Here is a 22,460-nt window from a genome sequence, read left to right as displayed (position 1 = left end):
ATCAATAATAAATACATATAAAAGACAGAAGAGGGGTGCCGTACATATTGCTACCGAGGTAATTAATGTATACCTTTGAAACGAAAGTGAGGTATAATAAAAAGTGCCATCGTGTGAATACACAATTTCTTTGAAATATGACTTTTTATATCAACGTTATTTAGTCCGTTCACGCATATTTAAATGCTATCGATTGACTGATTGGTATGTGTCAACATCGGACACAAGTTGTTATAAAAACGTACAGCGTCTTAATTATTCCGATACCGCTGACTGATAAAAAAAATAATGTGTTCAAACGGTGACTCTGTTCGAGCTCTCCCCAGCTCCAATACTATTTACTATTAAATTGTTCGAGAAGTGTATCGATGTTTGAACCTTTGTTTTATATGTCTGTAACTCAAAAATTTAAGTTATAAGCAGCTTTAAAAAATAATATTGAATTGAAATGTTGGAACAGATGACTACGTGAACACCCCGCTGTAACAAAACACATTTGAATCGATAAATAAACGACGGTCTGAATACTTATCCTCCCAAAATCGTTGTATCCGAAATTTCGATTTTATTTGCGGTTTCTAATTTTGAGCATGCCAAAAGAAATTCGTAAAAATAATGCATTTAGATTGTCCATGTATGTATAAATGGTCTGGCGTGAGTTGTAGCATAATCTGTAACATGTTTCTATATTTATTTCGCGATCATTGAACCTTGTTGACAATGTTTACCTTAAATAACAAACAGAAACCACAATTATGTAACAGATAAGCATTAATACTGTGTGCTAAATCGATACACACATTTTTAAGGAATATACAGAAACAGTATCAATACCAACTTTCAACAGCATGTTAAAATAGTAATATAACAAAATGTTGTATAATTTTATAGGAAATTGTGTATTCTTGAATCCGAATGTTAAAGGAGAACAGACAAGTGCTAAAAAACGATGATTTTGATGATCGGTAATTTCCGTAATGCGTTCGGCACTTTCCGCCACCATTTTCCCTGATGACGTAGTCGTGAGACAACTGCATATGACCCAGTGCGACATTCATTAATTGTTATTTACGGTTACTAGATTTAATAAATTTCAACAATATAACAAAGGTATCTCAAAATATCAACAATAAACATTTAACTATGTGGCAAGAAACATTTTATATTAACAGTTTGTTCCTAATTCTCCTACTATTGTATATGAAACGCATATATCCAATGCGCTTTCGGTAATGCCATTGCGCTTTCGGTACCGATACCAAAAGCGCGCGCTTCGGTAAATCTAGTAACCCCTTGAAACCAGTTGCAACTCCCAGGACCCGGAGGGTCAATAGCTGGGAGTTGGATTATTGCAACTAAGGTTTTTACTATCAAAAATAAAAAAGGTGTTTTCTTATGGATACAGTTAAATGGCGATTGCGAAGAGATTGGGATTGGAACATTCATATTCGATTACGGACAGAGGAATGTAGTGTTTTTACGATTAGCTCTTTGTGGGGTTCGTCAACAACTACAGCAATTAATTGTAAGGACACTAAATACAATACTCACGTTGGCATCTACTGGAATGCTCGTCAGGATGGCACCAATCGTCCTCGTCGTCTTCGAGGGAACTCGTCGGCTCGTCTCGTCGGCTCGTCGGTTGCACGTCACAGAATGGAACTTATACCTTCTGGGAATGGCCTTCCAGAGAAATACGTATTATTGACACGGTCACAGAATGGCACTTCACACACAGCCACAGGCTAACATAAGCAATCACAGGCTCACAATAGACTGATCCCGGAAAAGCACGAGTTTAGAAAAACCCACTTATCACCCCGGTACAAACAACGCTGGTTCATTACATCAACCAATAATAGCTTACTTTAAATAATAACGGTTGATACGGTGTGTGATTTTGAAAGGATTATAAATGGGTCATGTTTATTTGTACCAGCAGATTAGTTGGTTTTTCTAAAAAGTTGCTTTTTCCGGGATACATATATTACTCCTAGCAATACTCAGCTAGGGAAAACACGTCCACTCGCATCAATCACCCGTGCACATGAGACCGTATTATCTCGTGCTACCCAATATACCGATTTGTCGCTGGTTCCCAATCACGAGGTATGTGCGCATTTTTAGACCGGGCACCGGCACAACACTCACCCACTTTTCTCCTTTTGGGACGACGCCACACAGCGAAGGAATCGTACCGGCGCAACCGATGAAGTAATAGTGCCCCTTGCGTAAGCACCTTGACCTAACACCTCAAAGTTAGGTCTGCATGCCGGCCGGCTTTCGTCCGACCTCTCTGTTTGCGCAACGCCTGCAATAGACTACAACTAAAGTTATTTCCTTATATGCCCTAACAAAAAAGTCATTTTCCAAACAAGGTCCTGTAACTACTGCCATTTTCTTGTCCACACAATCAATGGACAGGAGTATCCACCTTACAACATATTTACACCAACTTTAACAATAAAATAAATGCCAATAAATACATCCGCCTTGCAGCACACATGAAAAGGCCCTCGCCCCCACATGGAACTGCATAATCTATAATAAAAATCCTGTTGGTTATATAATAAAATCACAAGAAATTTAACTAAGGGACTACAAATGCGTTAACATACATATCTAAGTGGCAAAAAGGTTAAAAGTATAAGAATAACAATAATCTTATTTTTGTCCAAGTATAATACCTATAATTGCTTTATACAGATTAAGTACATTTTGCAGCATAATCTTAACAACTTAAATATAAAAAATAAAAAAACTATTGTACCCACCCCCACCCTTTAACAATATTTTAGACAGACAACTGGTGCCCGGCAGTACACTCTCCTCCCAGTTTACTCCTCTTGGGCCACCGCCCCCATGGTAATCGTACGGTCGCACCCAAGGCAGAAGAGACAGAGACTCAAATGGGACCATGATCTCCCCCTTCCCGCAGGCACAGGAGTGCCTTCGCCTAGCGGGTTACATACATACCGCTGCATTCTAGTGGTTAAAAAACAATATTGTTTCTTATGGATATCTAAAATTCCATCATATTAGTTACAGTCCACTCTCGTTATCTCGAAGTCGGCGGGAACAAGAACAAATATCGAGATAACGAGAGTTCGAGATATCCGATTAGACGTTTACAGAAAAATGAGACGAAAATTTACCTTGTTTTAACATCAAAATACCTTCTAAGTGGTCTAACTAAAGCCGTCACCGTGTGGCATAATACTCTCTACCTGATATAAACGCATTTTTACGAGGCACGATTATTTATTCTATTTAAATTCTTAAAATGACGTTTTAAGTATTACAGAATTGCATGAACACATGCGGTTATAATTTTTCTAAACTGTCGAGTAAACATCCGGTAATGTTGCTATTTAATGTTATGATGCAATTGACGTCCAATCAAGACGAGGGCTTTATATACGCAACAAATATAACTCAATGCATTTTGGAATCTAGTTTGTAAAAACAATTGTATGTTGGCCTTTCGGCAGGCTGTGTAATAATTGCAGTTAATTGATGTTAAAGTGACAGTTAAAGTGACAGGCCTTACTCAAGTGTTAATGGCTAACGACATTACACACGTGTGATCATTGATGCAATCAACGGATCAATTTCCTACCGCCCGCACAGTATCGTAAGCAGCCAGGCGAAGCGGGACGGTGAAGTATGAAAGAAAAATTTTCTCGACTTTTGCCGACATTGGGACAGTTATTCGCACTTCGAGATAAACCACAGTAAAAACATGTAAAATCGGGACTCGGGACAAAATTTTATATCGACATATCGAATTATTCGACATAACGAAAATCGAGATATGCGATGTTTATTAATTTAGATAAAGAAGGAAAAAAGTTGGGACATTGCGCTTACTTCGACATATCGAGAATATCGAGATATCCGATGTCGAGATAACGAGAGTGGACTGTATATAAAATAAAAACATTCTTGTCGGCTTTTATCCGAAAATTACAAACAATATACTTACAAAAATAACAAACAAAATAAAGTGTACATGCACCGGGAAACACCTCCGGCCATTCAGGAAATCAAAGTGATGCAACGAGACAGTTGCCGTCAAGCATGGTCACATAAAAAAATCAAAAGACCTGCAAATATTGTTTAAAAGAAAAACTCCGGGAAATACCACTTCCGGCCATTAAAAAAAACAAAAAAAAACAGTATGGAGTGCGACAAAATTCTACGACATTGCTCAGCATATTGTTGGTAGAAAAGAAGTTCATTTATAGAAGTTACTGAAATAAATGACATGATACAGCAATTACGAAGTGATTGAAGTAAGATTGATTCACAAATCTTAACATGGTAGGCTAAAAGGTGACGGAGTTGCCAAGACTGGGATATTGCAGGGAAAACCGGGTTACTATTTACCATCTGCGTAGTTACCACATCCGTTGGTGCGGTGTGACAGCGGTCGTCCGACAATGTCACACCCGACCACAAGGAAAAAAAAACACTTCACGGGAAATAATCAAACACATCCGTGAATGTGCAAAGCACTTTAAAGCGCTGTCATATAAAAGAAATTACAGGAAGTTAAGTGCGGACGGCACAAGCTAATCTGGGACGACACTTTATGTCCATGCATTAAACCCCCTTTTCGCAGAGCACTGCTCAGATTAATTTCAATTTTAAAATTCCAACAATATGGCGATAAAAGCCTGGGCTTAAACTGAGACAATAGGACATATATCTATTCAAAACAATCTAATCAACTTACTCCCAATGTTTAATAGAAATCCTACTTTTGTTATTCTGCGTACACCGTAATACATTATCAACACCACAAATCAGATAGAGTTCCCAGTAAAGATATATCAAAGTAGTAAGGAAGATCACAGAAATAAGGTGACCATACCTCTGTTAGTATTATGTGACTGCAATTTATTGTAATTGTTTAATTTGGGGGGTATTGTATTTAATTGTTTTCCAGTAGTAGTTCTAGTTCTAGTTTTACTAACAATTAACCTCGCCCTTTTACAAGTTTAGGCGGTACTGACTTTGGAAGTTAGACACTCTGGTCGCCAACCTAATTTCCAACGCTGGGACCGCTCCCAGCGGCGAGAACTAGAGGGTCGCCACCCTCTTAAGCCACGCCTAACAGGCCTTCGAAATTCATCCTCCTTCTTTTGTCCGGGGCAACTCGGTATCCGAATGCGCCGCCCCCTCGGCGGTCAACCGTGTCGACTCCGTATCCGGTCGCACACTTCCGGCGTTTTTTTCCAATGTAACGCCATAACCGGACGCCCTGCACCGACGGTCTATCGCGGTGATATAACAACCGGACGCACTGTTCCGGCGGTCTGCCAAGGTGACACCAGCCAGATCCACATGCCCGGCGGTCGGTTCGGCCTTATCTCCAGTGGTCGGTTTGGCCACCTCTCCCACTGCCTGGCGAATCGCCTCTCCCTGGGCCACTTCGGCCGCCACCTGGTCGGCCCTGTTAAACGCCAATTTTCTCGCCGCCTCTCGGCTGGCTGCTTCGGCAGACTGGACCGCCACCCGTTGTATGCGAAACGCATCCATGCACACAGAATCCCCATGGTCTCCTTCAGTGCTCTCGCCAATGACCATCCTTGGATCACTGACGACATCTGGCACTGTTGGCAGCACCAACGGAACTGCATCGTGCACGTCCTTGGCATGCTGTGGGCCTCCCCTCTCGAGGCTCAAAACCTCATTATTTTTGGCCACGGGCTTAGTACTTTCAAGACACATACGCTGGATATGTCCCACACCACCACACTTAAGGCACGATATGTCCCGCCTTTCCACCCAAGGCCCATCGCCCCAATTGGAACCATATCTACCTCGCTTGGATCCCTCAGAGCGGAAATTTGAAGTTCAGACGCCCGGGGAACAAAGGCCCCGCAAACTGGGGAAGTAAATCGTCCCATTGAGCTACGTCCGCCTCAAGAGCCGAAATTTGGGCTTCGAGTTGGGCCCTCTCGCGATCCTGACTTACCGACTCCTTCTCGAGCACAGACATATCTATCCACCTTTCGTGTGGGTCCATGGGCCTATTTGCGAATGACCGCCCCATTCCACCCTCCCCAACATGTTCCGCCCCATCCCCATACCCCAGGGCTTCTCTAAATAATGCGGGGTTAGTAATAAAATCCAAATCGGTCATGTCACCAAAGGTCAGCCGTCGCCCTATAATTTTCCCTAAGCTATCTGGGAACAAATTTCCCGTATTTTCCCGTATCACAACAATGGCCTCTGCCAGTTGTCTTCCCACCCCCAGAATATTGCATAATCTAGTGGGAGTGTCGAAGTTCACGCGCTCTTTCCTGGGGGCTACCGGTGACAATGGTGGGGTGTATCCACTTCCCATATCCATTTCAAATTTAGAAATTTAAAAGTGAATATGAAAAAGTTAAATTAATAAACAACCTAAAATAAATGGGCCGAGAAATTCTGAAATAAAAACTTTTGTATCTACTGGTAGACAATTAAAATTTAATTGCCCAACAATAACCAATTAACAAAATCGCTATCACTGTTGTTGCTATCAATAATCAATAAAAACTGAAAATAAGAAACACGTCGCTTTAACTTGACGTTAAGCACCAATTTCCCGGGACCCAGTTTACATTCGCAATAACACTGCTATAAATAAAATTGCCAAGGACAAAACTCGTGCCCGTAAACTTCTTTTACCTCGGACTTCAGTTACCGATACATCAGCAATTTACACTGCTATATACAGCAGTCAACCAAACACGTTTTTCATGAACTGCTGCGCACAGAATACGCGCCAACTAATCACGGGAAAATTGCCAATAAAAAAACACGTGGCCATCCGTTGATTACACAAGCAATTAAACTGTTACAAAAAGCATTGGACAATCACGTTTTTAAGAAATATTTCGCCAACTGATAACACGGCCGGCGAATGCCAACAATGGAAAAAAAACTGCGATGCTGTCTGTTTGTTACACACTTCTTAAAATAGGCGAACACTGAGTTCAACAAGTTAACAACAGAAATCAAGTTTTATGAAACGAACAGTTTCTTTACATTTCAAATTAAATTTGATCCGTCGATTGAAAATAAATTATGCGATGCCGATTGATTTTGCAACTAGCCTAACCGTTTAACACAATTTTCACTTTGCCCCACGTTTGGCGCCATTGTCGTGTTTTCACGGTTAGCTCTTTGTGGGGTTCGTCAACAACTACAGCAATTAATTGTAAGGACACTAAATATAATACTCACGTTGGCATCGACTGGAATGCTCGTCAGGATGGCACCAATCGTCCTCGTCGTCTTCGAGGGAACTCGTCGGCTCGTCTCGTCGGCTCGTCGGTTGCACGTCACAGAATGGAACTTATACCTTCTGGGAATGGCCTTCCAGAGAAATACGTATTATTGACACGGTCACAGAATGGCACTTATACCTTCCGGGAATGACCCTCCAGAGAAAAATGTGTTCACACACAGCCACAGGCTAACATAAGCAAATACAGGCTCACAATTACTCCTAGCAATACTCAGCTATGGAAAACACGTCCACTCGCATCAATCACCCGTGCACAAGAGACCGTATTATCTCGTGCTACCCAGCATGCACTATACCGATTTGTCGCTGGTTCCCAATCACGAGGTATGTGCGCATTTTGTAGACCGGGCACCGGCACAACAGGAATTAGAAAAATAATCGCGAGACTGCGTTCGGAACAACAGCACCCCACCCACCGAACAATTAAGGTGAAAAAGGAACATTATGAGTTTGTGAATTTTTTGTACATACAACATAACGAACTAACTGCCTCTGAGGTGAAAGACAAAATCTACTACGTTTTCGGTGTTAGTTTGTCCATTGCAAGAGTTAAAATAATACGGAGAAAACTTGGGTGGACCTACAAACAAGCGTCTTATTGCCAAAAATTGTTCTGTGAGGAGGCATTTTGCATTAGAAATGTTGCGGACAAGAAAAGTATTCCTAGATGTTATTTTTACAGGTATGTTTGTAATGATAACAATTTAAAACAATTTCTAGTGTGTATAGTAATTAGTATACAAGGTCCCTTTGACATAATGTCATGATAGGGATAATATATTCTCACAACATCAATTGGTCTGGTTTAAATCTGGAAAAAGTATCTGAAAATGTATATCCTTAATCATGGAAAATTATGTTATAATATATACCTTAGGCAGGCATTGAAGAACCCACGCGACCGCTCGCATATGCAAGTGAAGTTGACAGTCAGGCGAGTAAAGTTTGTTAAATACTAGACCGACCGGGCGAGTGCTGTTTTTCAAGTTGATAAATATAAATTCAGTTCCAGAAATCCTGCCACATCGATACAAATTGCGAACAATATTTCAAACGAACAAAAAAAAGGTTTAGTACAAAAAGAAACTGTGTTTTCGTTTTGACAATTAAAAATGACGTCACGGGCACAGTAAAAATAATTCTCGAAATCGGCTGCGCTCTTTTCGTAGGTGTCATTGCTCTTAGCTAATCGATTAAAAGTGAAAAAACAGTTAAATATATTGGTCATTCCGTGAAGAATAAAATTTCATTTTAATGTAAATATCAATAAAAAAACAATACATAACTGGTTAATTAAAATACTTCTTATATTTTATTAAAAATAAAAAGAAACAATAATTATTAATAAACAAATAAATAATATTTCGTGATCAGAAGCCTTATTGCCAAAATTTACCATATTGAACCATTTGTCAATCAAGCGTGTCTTTCAGTAAATGTTTGTCTGAAATATTAAAACTCAGCATGGAAAAGGGTTCTATTTTAAAATATCTGCAAGGTAGTGGAGACAGGGAACAGAAAGAAAGGTCATCAAAACGAGAAGTGGAAAGTATTGAGAAAAGTATTTCGCATCCTAATGCAAGTACATACGCTTTACAAATACATGCAAAATGAATGATGGATTAAGTCAGATTGAAAACGCATGTATGTCATCGTAAATAATTTGGTCAGATGCTTTATTTAACTATGACATCTAGTCTGCAGAGCGTTTGAATAACTTTGACTTTTGTCCTGCTCCGACATCCAGGCGCTTGCTGAATGAAAACGTCCCCACGTTACGATAATAAATCCAAAGAGAAAATACTGAAAATTAACAAAGCATTGTTGATCGAAGCTTTTGTATCATACGCATTAAATTTAACGAATTTGCGTAAATGTCAAATTGGTTGCGTTTTCAATACGCATGATATTGTATTTCTTTGCGTTTTTAAACATTTTAATGGGGTGAAAGACGCAGATACGCAGCTTATCTGGGGCACCGCATCAGATAATGTAGTTAGTTTTTTTGCAGTTTAGTGTCACTATGTTACGTAGGTTAAAAAAGGTTCTAGTTGATCATATCTATAAATATAGATATATATTTTGTTTAAATGCAGGGCGAGTAGATTAAAGTGAAGAACGAGTGGATTGTCAGGCCTACTCGCCCTGCAGGGCGAGTGACTCTGGAAAAATTCTTCAATGCCTGCCTTAGGCATTATATACCTTAGTCATTGTATGTTCCCTTAGGCAATTGTTTTTAAAACGGAACATACGAGTTCACTCAATTGATTGTATCGTTTGCTATGTTGTTGTTTTGTGTGCATTTTTATCAGACATTTTTTTATCGGTGTCAACTATTATCAATCTGTGTAGTCATCACCAATGTTTTTTATCGTTGTCAACGCGATAATCGCTTACAAACATGCACGGAATCAAACAAATGTCTGTATATCAAAGACCAATTATAAACCAGTTCGCGCAGTCACCTTAGCAGACAAAACAATGAAACTGCTATAACATTGATAACACAATGACACAGATAATCGATCTATATGTACATAACAGGCCTCAAGTCTCTTAAATTGCTTTGCGATGTTTTCACTAACAGTTTCCATAATTGACCACCCTCATCAATTGCGGACGCGTCTTAAATCCGCTGTTAACAAGTGTTTGATTCTTTGTGTGACGTGCAATAAACCGGTGCTGACTGCTTATGAGACTGCAGCGATTGGTTTATCACCATTTTTGAAATGGAGTTGCTCAGGCCAAAATCGACTCACCCTGGGCTCACGGGCAAACACGATTTTCCATCCCTGACCTTTAAATGTTTGTACTAGCATTGAAGTTTTATCAAGATGAACTTGGTAACTTAAAAGTAGTAATGGCCCCTTGAATTGATTTAAATTATAAGGAATGTTATCTCTCCTGGGGCTGCTGTTTTTTGTGTGTAACTATTGTTAGAAATTTCATGAAATTAAAGATATGTGTGTATTGTTTTACTGTAAAAGTGCTCTTAAGTTGTGTTGGAATTAATTCTTTTATTTGACTTAAAATTGTGGGATTGTGTCTTTCTGAATCTGCTGTATAGAATCCTATTGTGTAACTTAATATTATGGATGTCACATTTGCATTATTGTAGTGGTTTTCTAACACGTTTCTTTGGGATGAGTTGGTTTGTTCATAATTATACTTTTTTAAATGCCAGCAACTGGATGATTGAATGAGTATTAGCTAAATTTGAGTTCTTTGGCATACACATCATATAAATGTCCATTTGCTTACCTAATGGTACATGTATCATAACTATAGGTTTTATTATGTACATGTGTATCTCTGAATATTTATTACAGATGAGACATCAATAGAAATGTCAGCAAGCGGCTCTTTCCAGTTCTATAAGAGAAGTTCATCATTGGCCAGTCTTCCAAGGAAGTGTCCAAGCCAAAGCATGCCTTGAAGGTTTGTGATATTTTTTTACCTGCTGTTTTATTAAATTGTCTTTTAGGTCTGTGAGAGGGTGATTAATTCAATTTTGAAACCTGTGTACCACAATACATGTGAAATTTTTGGTGCAGGACTGACAAAAGACGAAAGCATGTCACTTTTTTGTCAGTCTGATTGACTGACAAGAAATTCAGTTGCCAATGTATTAGTTGTTAAAGAAAATAGAACAAAGTCTTCATGTAAAGATGCATAAGGCACATAATACATTATGCAATATAATTAAAAATAAAAACTAAAACAATTCCTTCTTCTTATAGTATCGAACATTTATTTGCTTTAACAGACTGACAGGAATTTGTTCGGACTGACACATTATTAAATTTAAAGTCTGTCTGATTGAATGATTGATATGTACATGTACTTACATGTACATATGTCCTTTGCAGGCTATATTTGCTTATCAATAATAAATACACAACTTAATGAGGTATACATGTGACATTCTGAAAATATGTTTGGTTTGTTGTATCATGAAACATACACTAACACTGCACCATTCTGTTAATGAACACCTTAAATGTTCCATATTAGTTGTGATCGCATTTTTTTTCTGAAAATGGTTAAGTACTTATTGTGGCAACATCATATCTTCAATAAAAACAAAATTCATTGTTTTTATGAGATATTCGGTATTTTGATGTATGAAAATCATCTATAATTCACTTGATTAGCTATTACTTTATTTGCAAACTGTTTTGCTCAATGCGGTGAACTCAACAAAATTCAATTTATGGTCACAATTGTATTTTGGTATATGTGCGTCCGTCCTATGGTTTGTCTTCCATCCAGATTATATTGATCTGGAGTGTTACTCTATTCATAAATTTGAAATGGGTTCGTTCGCAATCATGAGATGGCATGTCATGCGAAAGAATTGTTTGGCTATGAAAAATGTCATAGATTGTGATTTCAAAAATTGGGTATTATTTTCTTGTCCAGCTTGTAACTTTGTCATTCATTGGTTAATTTGAAATGACTTGACAAACATGATATTTACCAAAATGAGGCAATGTGTCATGAGCAAGATGATATACTGTCTTTAATCTTAAGGTTAATCACTTGTCGGTTGAAAAAAGGGTATTATTTTCGTGTCCAGCTTATTGATCTGTCGTTAGCAAGCTGAATGTCAATTAACTTACCATAAATGTTCACAATCATACAGCAATGTGTAATGCCAAAGAGGTGAGTGGTTATAACAAAGGTCAATGTCACACTGAGGTCGAAGGAAACAATAGTGTATTATTTTACGGTGAGGCTCATAACTTTGTCATGACACAGAGACTTGATATAAGTTCACTTCTTTTTCTTTACCTTTTGCAGAATAAATCATACTTTTTAAAGCCAACATGCTCATGGTCCCATGCTGAATTTCAGGTTCACATGTGGGGAGGCATCAGTTATCAGGGACCAACACGCTGTTGTGTTTTCACTGGCATAATGGACTCCGTTTCATACCAGCAAATCTTGAAATCAAGTCTCTTGCCACTGCCAACAGAAAATATCCAAATGGATTTCGACTTTATCAGGTATATAGTTTTCCCATCAATAATCAATTATTAATGTAACAGAATTGCATTGTGATATTATATGGATTATATGTATGTACTGTAAAAATATTGTAGAGATATAATAATTGATGTATTTAATGACATCGTCACATGATTTTAATACTGTTTTGGAGGAATAAAATCTGACCATTTCCTTAAGCCAACTGTGACTTGTTGTCAATTTAAACAAAGTTTGAAATCATATTAACAACATATTGAAATTGAGTAATAATACACCCATCATCATTGGGTAATTAGGACTATATAGGAGTCACTTTGTTGGTTGGTCGGTCTGTCCAGAAAACTTCATCTGATCTTCACCAAACTTGGTCAGAAGTTGTATCTAGATGATGTCTAGGTCAAGATTGAATTTGTGTCATGCCAGGTCAAAAAATAGGGCACAGGGTCACTAAGTGCGTTTTAAACCAAACATTTGTCCAGACCATTACTATGTCATTTATTTTTTGTTTTTAAAATGACTTTAACATTTGTTTACCATCATTAGCAGTGTATCATGCGAAAGGAGTGCATCGATATCTCCAAGTCAAAGTCACACTTTGAGTTAAAAGGTCAAAAATGGCCATAAATGAGCTTGTCCGGGCCATAAATATGTCATACAATGTGATTTTAAAATACTCTGTACATTTTTTTCACAATATTGGACAGTGTGTCATGCAAAAGATTAACATCGATATCATCAGGGTCACACCTTGAGTTCAAAGGTCAAAAACGGTCATAAATGATCTTGTCTGGGTCATAACTATGTCATTCACTGTGAGATTTGAAAATGACTCAGTACATTAATTTTTGTTTCAGTCATTGGGTGGTGTTTCATGCAAAAGAATTTATGAGTGCAATGGTCAAAATGGCCATAAATGATTATGGCATAATAATTCTTAAACATAGCTTAGCTTCTTTTGTTATGTGAAGAAAGAGCATTCAAAATAGTATGTTTCAGTGCAGCGTGTGGGAGTTTATGTCTTGTCTGTGACAAAGCTCCAGTATTTTTTGCCATGAGCTGTTTCTGAATAACTATTGTATGAAATGACATAAAATTTAATAATATTTTTTAGTATCATTTTGTGTTGGTACACTTGAAAGTTGTGTTCATTCAGCGCTAGTTTTATGACCATTAAATTGATTGAAATTGAGAATGTTGTTTATCTGCGCTGTTGTATGGAATTTAATGTGATTACAATTAAATGTGTATCATCATTCTTCTGTGGTTCTTGCATAAGTTTCGTAAGGATTATTTGGTTTGTTCAGAGTTGTACCCTTAAATTGATTGCAACTTTAGGATATATTTTCATTTGGCGGAGAATATTAATTCGTCAAGTTTGCTGGTGTTTATGGAGTTTCTATTTTTGCCCCATTAACCAAAAATATAGGAAAACATGGGACAATAAGTTTGTTATAAATAATATTTAATGTTTTTGAGTCAAATGTGTATCTAATGATTTCATTTCACCCGATATCCAAAGCAATTAGTCCTAGGGATACAGTAGAACATTTCTTCCTTGTATAACTGAGTATTGTTAGGCTAACATTCCTGTCCATTTGCGGAATAAGTCATGTATGCAAATGGTATGGTTGACTTCATAAAATATATATAATGTTTATTTTTAAGGATAATGACGCCAAACACACCAGTCGATCAACTATGCAGTGGTTGAATGATCAAATAGTGAAGACCATGCCTGCACCAGCATCGAGTCCGGACCTGAATCCTATAGAGAATGTTTGGGCAACATTGAAGGATTATTTAAAGCGACAAGTGAAGCCTAGAACAAAGGCTCAACTTGTCCATGGAATAACAGCGAACAACCTAACAGCGGAAGACTGTGCAAAATACATAGACCATATTCACAGAATCTTACCACATGTTGTTCTAAATGACGGTGGACCATCAGGATTTTTGTGAGGTGGATCATTAAAAAATCAAGGACTCCAACAAAATGCATATACAGTGTATATGTGACCAATGTTGTACTGAATAGTTTACTGACATTTAGGTTAGCTTTAATATATCCTTGTAAATATTGAAACTTGTTATTTCTACCAGAGTTTGTCTGTCAGGGAAGACTGTTTTGAGAATGATGAAACTTAAAGAATGATTAATTAAATTAATTTAACTATTGACTTAGATTTGATCTACATTTTATTGGAAAGAACGAACGCCAGACTTAAACTAGCGTGTAAAAGATTAAAAAAATAACAAATATTCAGGTATTTTTTTGCTTTTGCAAAATACATGTGACACATTTATTTTTCCAATTTTATTAATGAAAATAAATAAATAATTGATTAACAAATAATAATTCATGAAACACATGGCATAAACTGTGCATATGGCTTTGTGTCTAAAAGATTATAGTAAATTTGTTACAAATGTGAATAAAAACATTTGTTATTGAAAGCAAATATTTCTAATGCCTTTGTTTTCATTTAAATCAGATAACAAATGGAGTAAATTGAAAATGGTAAGCTGTTGCTATAGCCCTTCTTAAAAAGTGTTCCTCTGTTGGAGACATATGCCCCCAGAACATGCCATTGACCTAGTGACCTAAAAATCAATAGGGGTCATCTGCCAGCCATGATCAATGTACCTATGAAGTTTCATGATCCTGGGCCTAAGCGTTCTTGAGTTATCATCCTGAAACCATTTGGTGGACGGACCGACCGACCAACATGTGCAACATTCAACATTCAGGCCTCAATATTAACCTAAAATTCGTTGTCTTTCATTGCTGAATGACAAACATATAGACTTGACACACCTTTAATTGCACAATCCATTAAAGCCACACACATTGAAATGTAATACTTGGAATAGTAAATAACAATATAAATTAGAAACATATTTTATCTATGCCAATTAGAATATATTTTTTGTTTACAAGGTAGAAGTCCGTCTCGTTTACGCTTTAAAACTTAAAAATAATCGCGTTTGTCGAAATGGACATATACCTCTAGAAATCTTACTTCGGTTGTAAATGCGTTACCGTTTAAAAAATAATAAATGTCTTGCTTACTAGGCTATAAATTAATTTTATCAATCTAAATTAGAATATGTGGTGGTAGAAATTCGTCTTGTTTGCGCTTAAACTTAAAAATAGTCGCCTTTGTTGAAATGTATGCATATTTATAGAGATCTTACTTTCGGTTTTAAGATATAAAAAAACAACTTGCTAACTAGGCTATAGATTTAATGATATTTTTGCAAACTTTCAAATTGCAACTTTATGTTTTGTTTTGATTAATGTGTACGTCATTTCAAGGTGAGTGGCTTTAACATCTTAGTGTGAACTATCCGTCATTGTCAGTGGGAAATTTAAACAAATGCTGCATTTAGTTCATAGTTTAGAATGCCTTTTTGAAAACCACCGATGAAATCACTTTTTAGTAGAAGATAATTATGCCTCACAAGATACAGAAAAGTATAATTTCCAAAACATGTCGATTAACTTGATCGTTTCTTTTTGCTATGTATCATAAAAGACAAGTTTTCTGAGCATATTGCATATTTATTTCTCTGGTGTAGTATCCATCAATAACAAACAAATGAAGCATAATATCGAATGCACAACATAGACATAAGAGAACAAATGGCAAAAGGTTTATATGCATATGTATGTTATTTAGCATTGCACTAACATGCCACAAAGGTTTCAGTGTAATTTGACTAAACTTTGGTCTAGATCTAACTTTGGTCTAGATCTATAATAAATTAATAACACAAACATAAAAAAAAGATACAAGACAGACCATTATTTGATTGAAATAATCAATTACTATAATACAACACAAAGGACCTTGTTATTTTAAACTTAACAATCTTTTAAATGAAGAGTATCAAAATCAAATTAAAGCCCCATAAATACTCATCAATCAACAATTTAATAAAATAAAGTTAACCCATTATTAATCAGAGTTCCTAATAGCACTATCAAAAATTTCAATTCTTCAGGTTGTCTGGTAACATAAATGTTTGTAGATACAAAATGCTATTTTTTTTTAATTTCCCGCACATGCATCTATTTACGATACACGAACACTAACATGGTACCATGCAAATGTACCATATATATTATATTATAAAAAGTATAGATGAGAAAATAAATGACATGTTAGTAAGAGCAAGAGCTATACCCATGGAACAAATACCGAATACTTTGGAAATCTTAAAAAAAAGACAATACCAAAGTAAAACCAACAGTTATCAATACATAACATAGAAGTAACATACATAAAGCCTATAATAAACGTACAAAGACACTTTTACTTAAACCTTTATAGCAAGAAAAAAAGATAATGACCAAATACTCTTAATAATTCACATTTCTTTAACTTGAATATAAAAAGACTCACAGAAAATAAAAAAACAAATGTGACGGATTGCTTACAGAATACGAGTGTTGAAACACATTGAAAGAGTAAATAATGAAAGTCCCGGTTCAAACAGTTTATTTGCAGAATTTTAATAATATTGTCGCCTCTTTTGGAGTTGGGGCATCTTCTGGATGTGATGCCCTTTTTAGAGTTGACTTTGGAGTCGATGCACCTTTTGGTTTAGGGGTCACTTTCTTGGTTCTTGGGTTCGGGATTTTTTCATTCTTTAAGAAACATTTAAACATATAAACTGAAAATGATTTATATAAAATTCCTTGAATATGATAATACAAATTTAATTTGTAATTTATTACATTCAATTCAACAGCACAGACAGAAAAAAATTTCAATCAATAAAACTGATCCCAACAAACAGTTAACCAACACAAAACTAGAGCTTTGTCACAGACACGACTATCCCCCACATGCCGCATTGACACAGAATATTTTGCATGTTGTCTTAAAACAAAGCGGATGCCATGCTCTATGTTTAAAACGCACTAAGTGACTTAGTTTGTGACCCAGCATGGCCCATGTTTGAACTTGACATACACATCATCTAGATACAACTTCTGACCAAGTTCGGTGAAGCTGTGATGAAAACTTTTTTGAATTATTAAGGGGATACCATGCTCAATGTTTATAACGCACTAAGTGACCCCGTGACCTAGTTTGTAACCCGACATGACCCATATTCGAACTTGACCTATAAATCATATAGATACAACATCTGACCAAGTTTGGTGAAGATCGGATGAAAACTACTTGAATTAGAGAGCGGACACTGAATACGGACCGACCGACAGACAAGCTCAATCCTATATACCCCCTAAACTTCGTGTGGGTAAAATGATATCAATCATTTATGTTTAATTGTATCCAATACTTATTTTTAATTTCATGGCAGAAAATTGCTCAATTTCAAATGATTAAGGGGGTATAACCCTTGAAATACCAAGTTGATCCTTACATGATTGTGCGTGCACAACATAGTATGATGATACATATTTATTAATTGTTTCATGAAATTCCATGCAATAGAAACAGCTATGAACGAACAAATTTCAGTGCATTTCAATTAAGGAGGCATAACTCTAAAGCAACCAAGGCTGTCAAAACATAATTTGAGTGTGCACCACACATGATTCATACTTATTTTATGTGTCATGAACTTCCAGGAGACGCAGCAAAACATGTCAATACATAAAGGACATAACTCTGGGGTAACCAAGGCTATTGAACAGAATTTACACTTGCATCTTCGCAGTTTAATAAATTAAATATTTCTTATAAGTTCCATGCAATAGTTAATTAGAAACAGTTTCAGACATAGAAAAAAAATCATTAATTTTAATCAATATACATAACTGGAGTTACGAGCTCGAACCAAATAATTGTACGCGTGCATCTCCACAATATAGTTACTGAGAAGACAAATGGCCGTTAAATGGATAATGGCAAAACAATATCCCTCCAATGGCAATGGAGTAAAAAGGCCAGATATTTAGAGAAACAAACATGTACATATCTTTTGTTTTCTGTTTTGTTGTTTTGAAGATGACTTCTTGCGTTTTCCAGAAGTTTTGGGAAGAGCTGAGTTGGTAACAGTTACTGGGTCAAGACTCTGGAAGAAAAACAACCGAACATAATGTATAACGAAAGGCGATCATAGACAAGTTATGTCTCCCAGAATGGGCGGTTCACATATTTGACACACAAATGTACATTTAGCATAACAATATTAAACTGGCATTGCCCAATATTCATGCAGAAATTTAAAAATCAATTTTACACACTATTTGATATGAACAGTTATAAGTACACGGCTTATCGATTAACCATTGTTCTGGTCACAAAGCGACGTTAATTTGTTAGAATGGTTCGGTACAAACCAATTATGTGGATGTCAAGATGATAACAAGTAAATGCAATGAATTGAAATCCACCGCCGAATGGAAATATCCTTCAGGTTGTAGCAAGGGTACAACTCTAAACTGACTCTGACATCCACATAAATCTAAATTAAAAAACTACAAAATACGCATTTGCTTTCAACTTCCACTCAATAATATTCCGCTTATGACGTTTCAGTAAATAGGTTGTGGTCATTCGAAAGTTTGGACAAGGACGCAGGAAACACATATGGCAGGGGTATTTCTATTGCTCCATCACCATTTTTGGTTAATGTTGATGCATAAAACATACACATAAATATCATTGTTCTGACCAATAGCTGCATTGTAATACAAATGATAACACAATGTACCTGCTGGTCAAGAAATCAACTTGTTTCACCCCTATCCCTCTTTTGGTCAATCATCTTGCTTCTTGATGTTGTTAACCACTCTCGCTCCCATTGGTCTAGTTCATCCTTTGTGTCTAAAATAACATGATTATTGTTTACGCCATGCTTTGAATGATAATTGGTGATTAATGTGATAATGTTAAGAGTAATGAACATGAAACATGGATAAATTATCAATTCTCTTCACATTTATGGTTTTATGAATATTTCAGCAAGGCTTAAGTTTGTTTATTGAAAATAGCCAACCCTTTCAATTGATATTTTATTATTAAATTTATACTTAGTTGATTTTTTCCCCAATTCTTAAGGAAACCAGTAATTTGTCTCCAAGACTTTATTCAAATTCTGTGAAAACTACACAAAACAAACAAATACATTGTTAAAACTGAGTCCCATTCGTCTGTTTTTTTTAATTTGCAAAATACATATCCGCAAAACAGAACGATAACTACCATCAATTATAGAACATATTGAAGCATCGGAATAAATGCCTTAATGGAAGTATGCATCACTATTTGTAAATTCTTTCACTACACTCCTGAATAAATGACAATTAAGCAGGGACTGAGGACCTACCTGCAAGATGTAAGATTTCACAAAGATGGTCCCCAGCTGCTTTCAGATGAAATTGCTGTCCCACAGTCGCATCTTCTTTTAGTTGACGCCTTGGAATAACGGCCGTTGTTCCATCACAGTCAAAGAGGACTAAACCGTATGACATCCTGGAAGGAAAATATGACTTATTCACAGTTTGATTTAAAAGTTTATTTGTCGATTAAAACTGCAAAATGAATGCCCATTAGGGAATGACGGTCGTTTTAATACAATAGTTATCAATTTTCTACATGTAAGTACTGTTGATTATTGTCAGTGAGCATCTAATAATGGGATACTCATGCACATTTCACTCATAAATATTTTACTTCTACTTTTACTGCTACTAAGTTTTGCTCACGCCCGCGAGTACAACATTTTTTTGCAGAATATTTAAAACAACAAGCAAGATGGTTTAAAACGTGTAGCCTCTATGGTCTATAAATTATATAAAAGTATGTGTCTTTAATAATAGCTTGATAATGATAATTTGTTGATTGCAAAGATATGATAGATATTATTAGACATCACGCTTTTGTAATTAATGTGTACCTTTCAAATATAAAAAGTTATATGCAAAATGTTTCATCAGTTTGGACCAATATAATAGTCAATTAGAATCTTTATGAAAACTTTATTACCACCTGCCAGCCAATGTGGAAATTAACTGCAGGAAATTAAATATGAAACTAGAAATGGCGCGGCAGAGGCCGACGCGTATCCCCACGCAACATGTTTGACCTAGGGGTGCCCCAGGGTTGGTAATGGGGCCATACACAGTTGAGATTGACCGTATTGTCATAAGAGAAGTTCAGTATCAATTAGGAGAGAATCGGTGTAGAAATAAAGAAATTATAGTAAAAGACAATTTTGGGTGGGTGTGGCCTATTATGAGCGGGGCGCCCCAGGGTTGGTAATGGGGCCATACATATTTGAGATTGACCGTATTGTCATAAGAGATGTTCAGTATCAATTTGAAGTAAATCGGTGTAGAAATGAAGAAGTTATAGTAAAATGCAATTTTGGGTGGGCGTGGCCTATGTGGGCGGGGCGCCCCAGCGTTGGTAATGACGCCATGCAAAGTTGAGATTGACTGTATTGTCATAAAAGAGGTTCAGTATCAATTTGAAGTGATTCGGTGTAGAAATGAAGAAATTATAGAAAAGGGCAATTTTGGGTGGGCTTGGCCTATGTAGGCGGGGCGCCCCAGGGTTGGTAATAGGGCCATGCATAGTTGAGATTAACTGTATTGTCATAAGAGAGGCTCAGTATCAATTTGAAGTGAATCGGTGTAGAAATGAAGAAATTATAGTCAAAGGCAATTTTGGGTGGGCGTGGCCTATGTGGGCGGGGCGCCCCAGGGTTTGTAATGGGGCCATGCATAGCTGAGATTGACCGTATTGTCATAAGAGATGTTCAGTATCAATTTGAAGTAAATCGGTGTTGAAATGAAGTAATTATAGTAAAAGGCAATTTTTGGTGGGCGTGGCCTATGTGGGCGGGGCGCCCCAGGGTTGGTAATGGCGCCATGCATAGTTGAGATTGACTGTATTGTTATAAAAGTGGTTCAGTATCAATTTGAAGTGAATCGGTGTAGAAATGAAGAAATTATAGTAAAAGGCAATTTTGGGTGGGCGTGGCCTATGTGGGCGGGGCGCCCCAGAGTTGGTAATAGGGCAATGCATAGTTGAGATTAACTGTATTGTCATAAGAGATGTTCAGTATCAATTTAAAGTGAATCGGTGTAGAAATGAAGAAATTATAGTCAAAGGCAATTTTGGGTGGGCGTGGCCTATGTGGGCGGGACGCCCCAGGGTTGGAAATGGGGCCATGCATAGCTGAGATTGACCGTATTGTCATAAGAGATGTTCAGTATCAATTTGAAGAAAATCGGTGTAGAAATGAAGAAATTATAGTAAAAGGCAATTTTGGGTGGGCGTGGCCTATGTGGGCGGGGCGCCCCAGGGTTGGTAATGGCGCCATGCATAGTTGAGATTGGCTGTATTGTCATAAAAGAGGTTCAGTATCAATTTGAAGTGAATCGGTGTAGAAATGAAGAAATTATAGTAAAAGGCAATTTTGGGTGGGCGTGGCCTATGTGGGCGGAGATCCCCAGGGTTGGTAATGGGGCCATGTATAGTTGAGATTAACTTTATTGTCATAAGAGAGGTTCAGTATCAATTAGAAGTGAATCGGTGTAGAAATGAAGAAATTATAGTAAAAGGCAATTTTGGGTGGGCGTGGCGCCCCAGGATTGGTAATGGGGCCATGCATAGCTGAGATTGACCGTATTGTCATAAGAGATGTTCAGTATCAATTTGAAGTAAATCGGTGTAGAAATGAAGAAATTATAGTAAAATGCAATTTTGGGTGGGCGTGGCCTATGTGGGCGGGGCGCTCCAGGGTTGGTAATTGCGCCATGCATAGTTGAAATTGACTGTATTGTCATAAAAGAGGTTCAGTATCAATTAAAAGTGACTCGGTGTATAAATGAAGAAATAATAGTAAAAGGCAATTTGGGGTGGGCGTGGCCTATGTGGGCGGGGCGCCCCAGGGTTGGTTAAGGGGCCATGCATAGTTGAGATTAACTGTATTGTCATAAGAGAGGTTCAGTATCAGTTTCAAGTTAAACGGTGTAGAAATGAAGAAATTATAGTAAAAGGCAATTTCGGGTGGGCATGGCCTATGTGGCGGGCGCCACAGGGTTGGTAATGGGGCCATGCACAGCTGAGATTGACCGTATGGTCATAAGAGAGGTTCAGTATCAATTTGAAGTGAATCGGTGTAGAAATGAAGAAATTATAGCAAAAGGCAATTTTGGGTGGGCGTTGCCTATGTG

At 37.0% G+C, this 22,460-nt stretch overlaps 1 protein-coding gene and 1 long non-coding RNA gene across 6 annotated transcripts in view; one reads left to right on the top strand and one right to left on the bottom strand.

The window, feature by feature from the left end:
• Nucleotides 1-9,000, bottom strand: part of LOC127866913 (uncharacterized) — a 39,005-nt gene extending 30,005 nt beyond the window's left edge. The window contains exons 1-2 of one of the 4 annotated variants that reach the window (XM_052407778.1): nucleotides 7,240-9,000; nucleotides 1,552-2,311 (exon numbers count right to left, since the gene is read on the bottom strand). The gene's annotated coding sequence lies outside the window, so the exon portion shown is untranslated. The other 3 variants (XM_052407779.1, XM_052407781.1, XM_052407777.1) reach the window with 3 other exon arrangements.
• A 131-nt stretch (nucleotides 9,001-9,131) lies between these two features.
• LOC127870494 (uncharacterized) lies at nucleotides 9,132-14,583 on the top strand. 2 transcript variants are annotated; one of them, XR_008044850.1, is made up of 4 exons: nucleotides 9,132-9,295; nucleotides 10,633-10,741; nucleotides 12,161-12,312; nucleotides 13,961-14,583. It is a non-coding gene; the product is annotated as an uncharacterized LOC127870494 (long non-coding RNA). The 2 variants fall into 2 exon arrangements; XR_008044851.1 differs by lacking the exon at nucleotides 9,132-9,295 and adding an exon at nucleotides 10,218-10,454.
• Nucleotides 14,584-22,460: the final 7,877 nt, after the last annotated feature.

Source organism: Dreissena polymorpha, chromosome 2 (genome assembly GCF_020536995.1).
Source record: "Dreissena polymorpha isolate Duluth1 chromosome 2, UMN_Dpol_1.0, whole genome shotgun sequence".
Classification (NCBI taxonomy): Eukaryota; Metazoa; Mollusca; class Bivalvia; order Myida; family Dreissenidae; genus Dreissena; species Dreissena polymorpha.
Note: the sequence above shows the minus strand (reverse complement) of the source record. Positions and strands in the feature narration are given on the sequence as shown.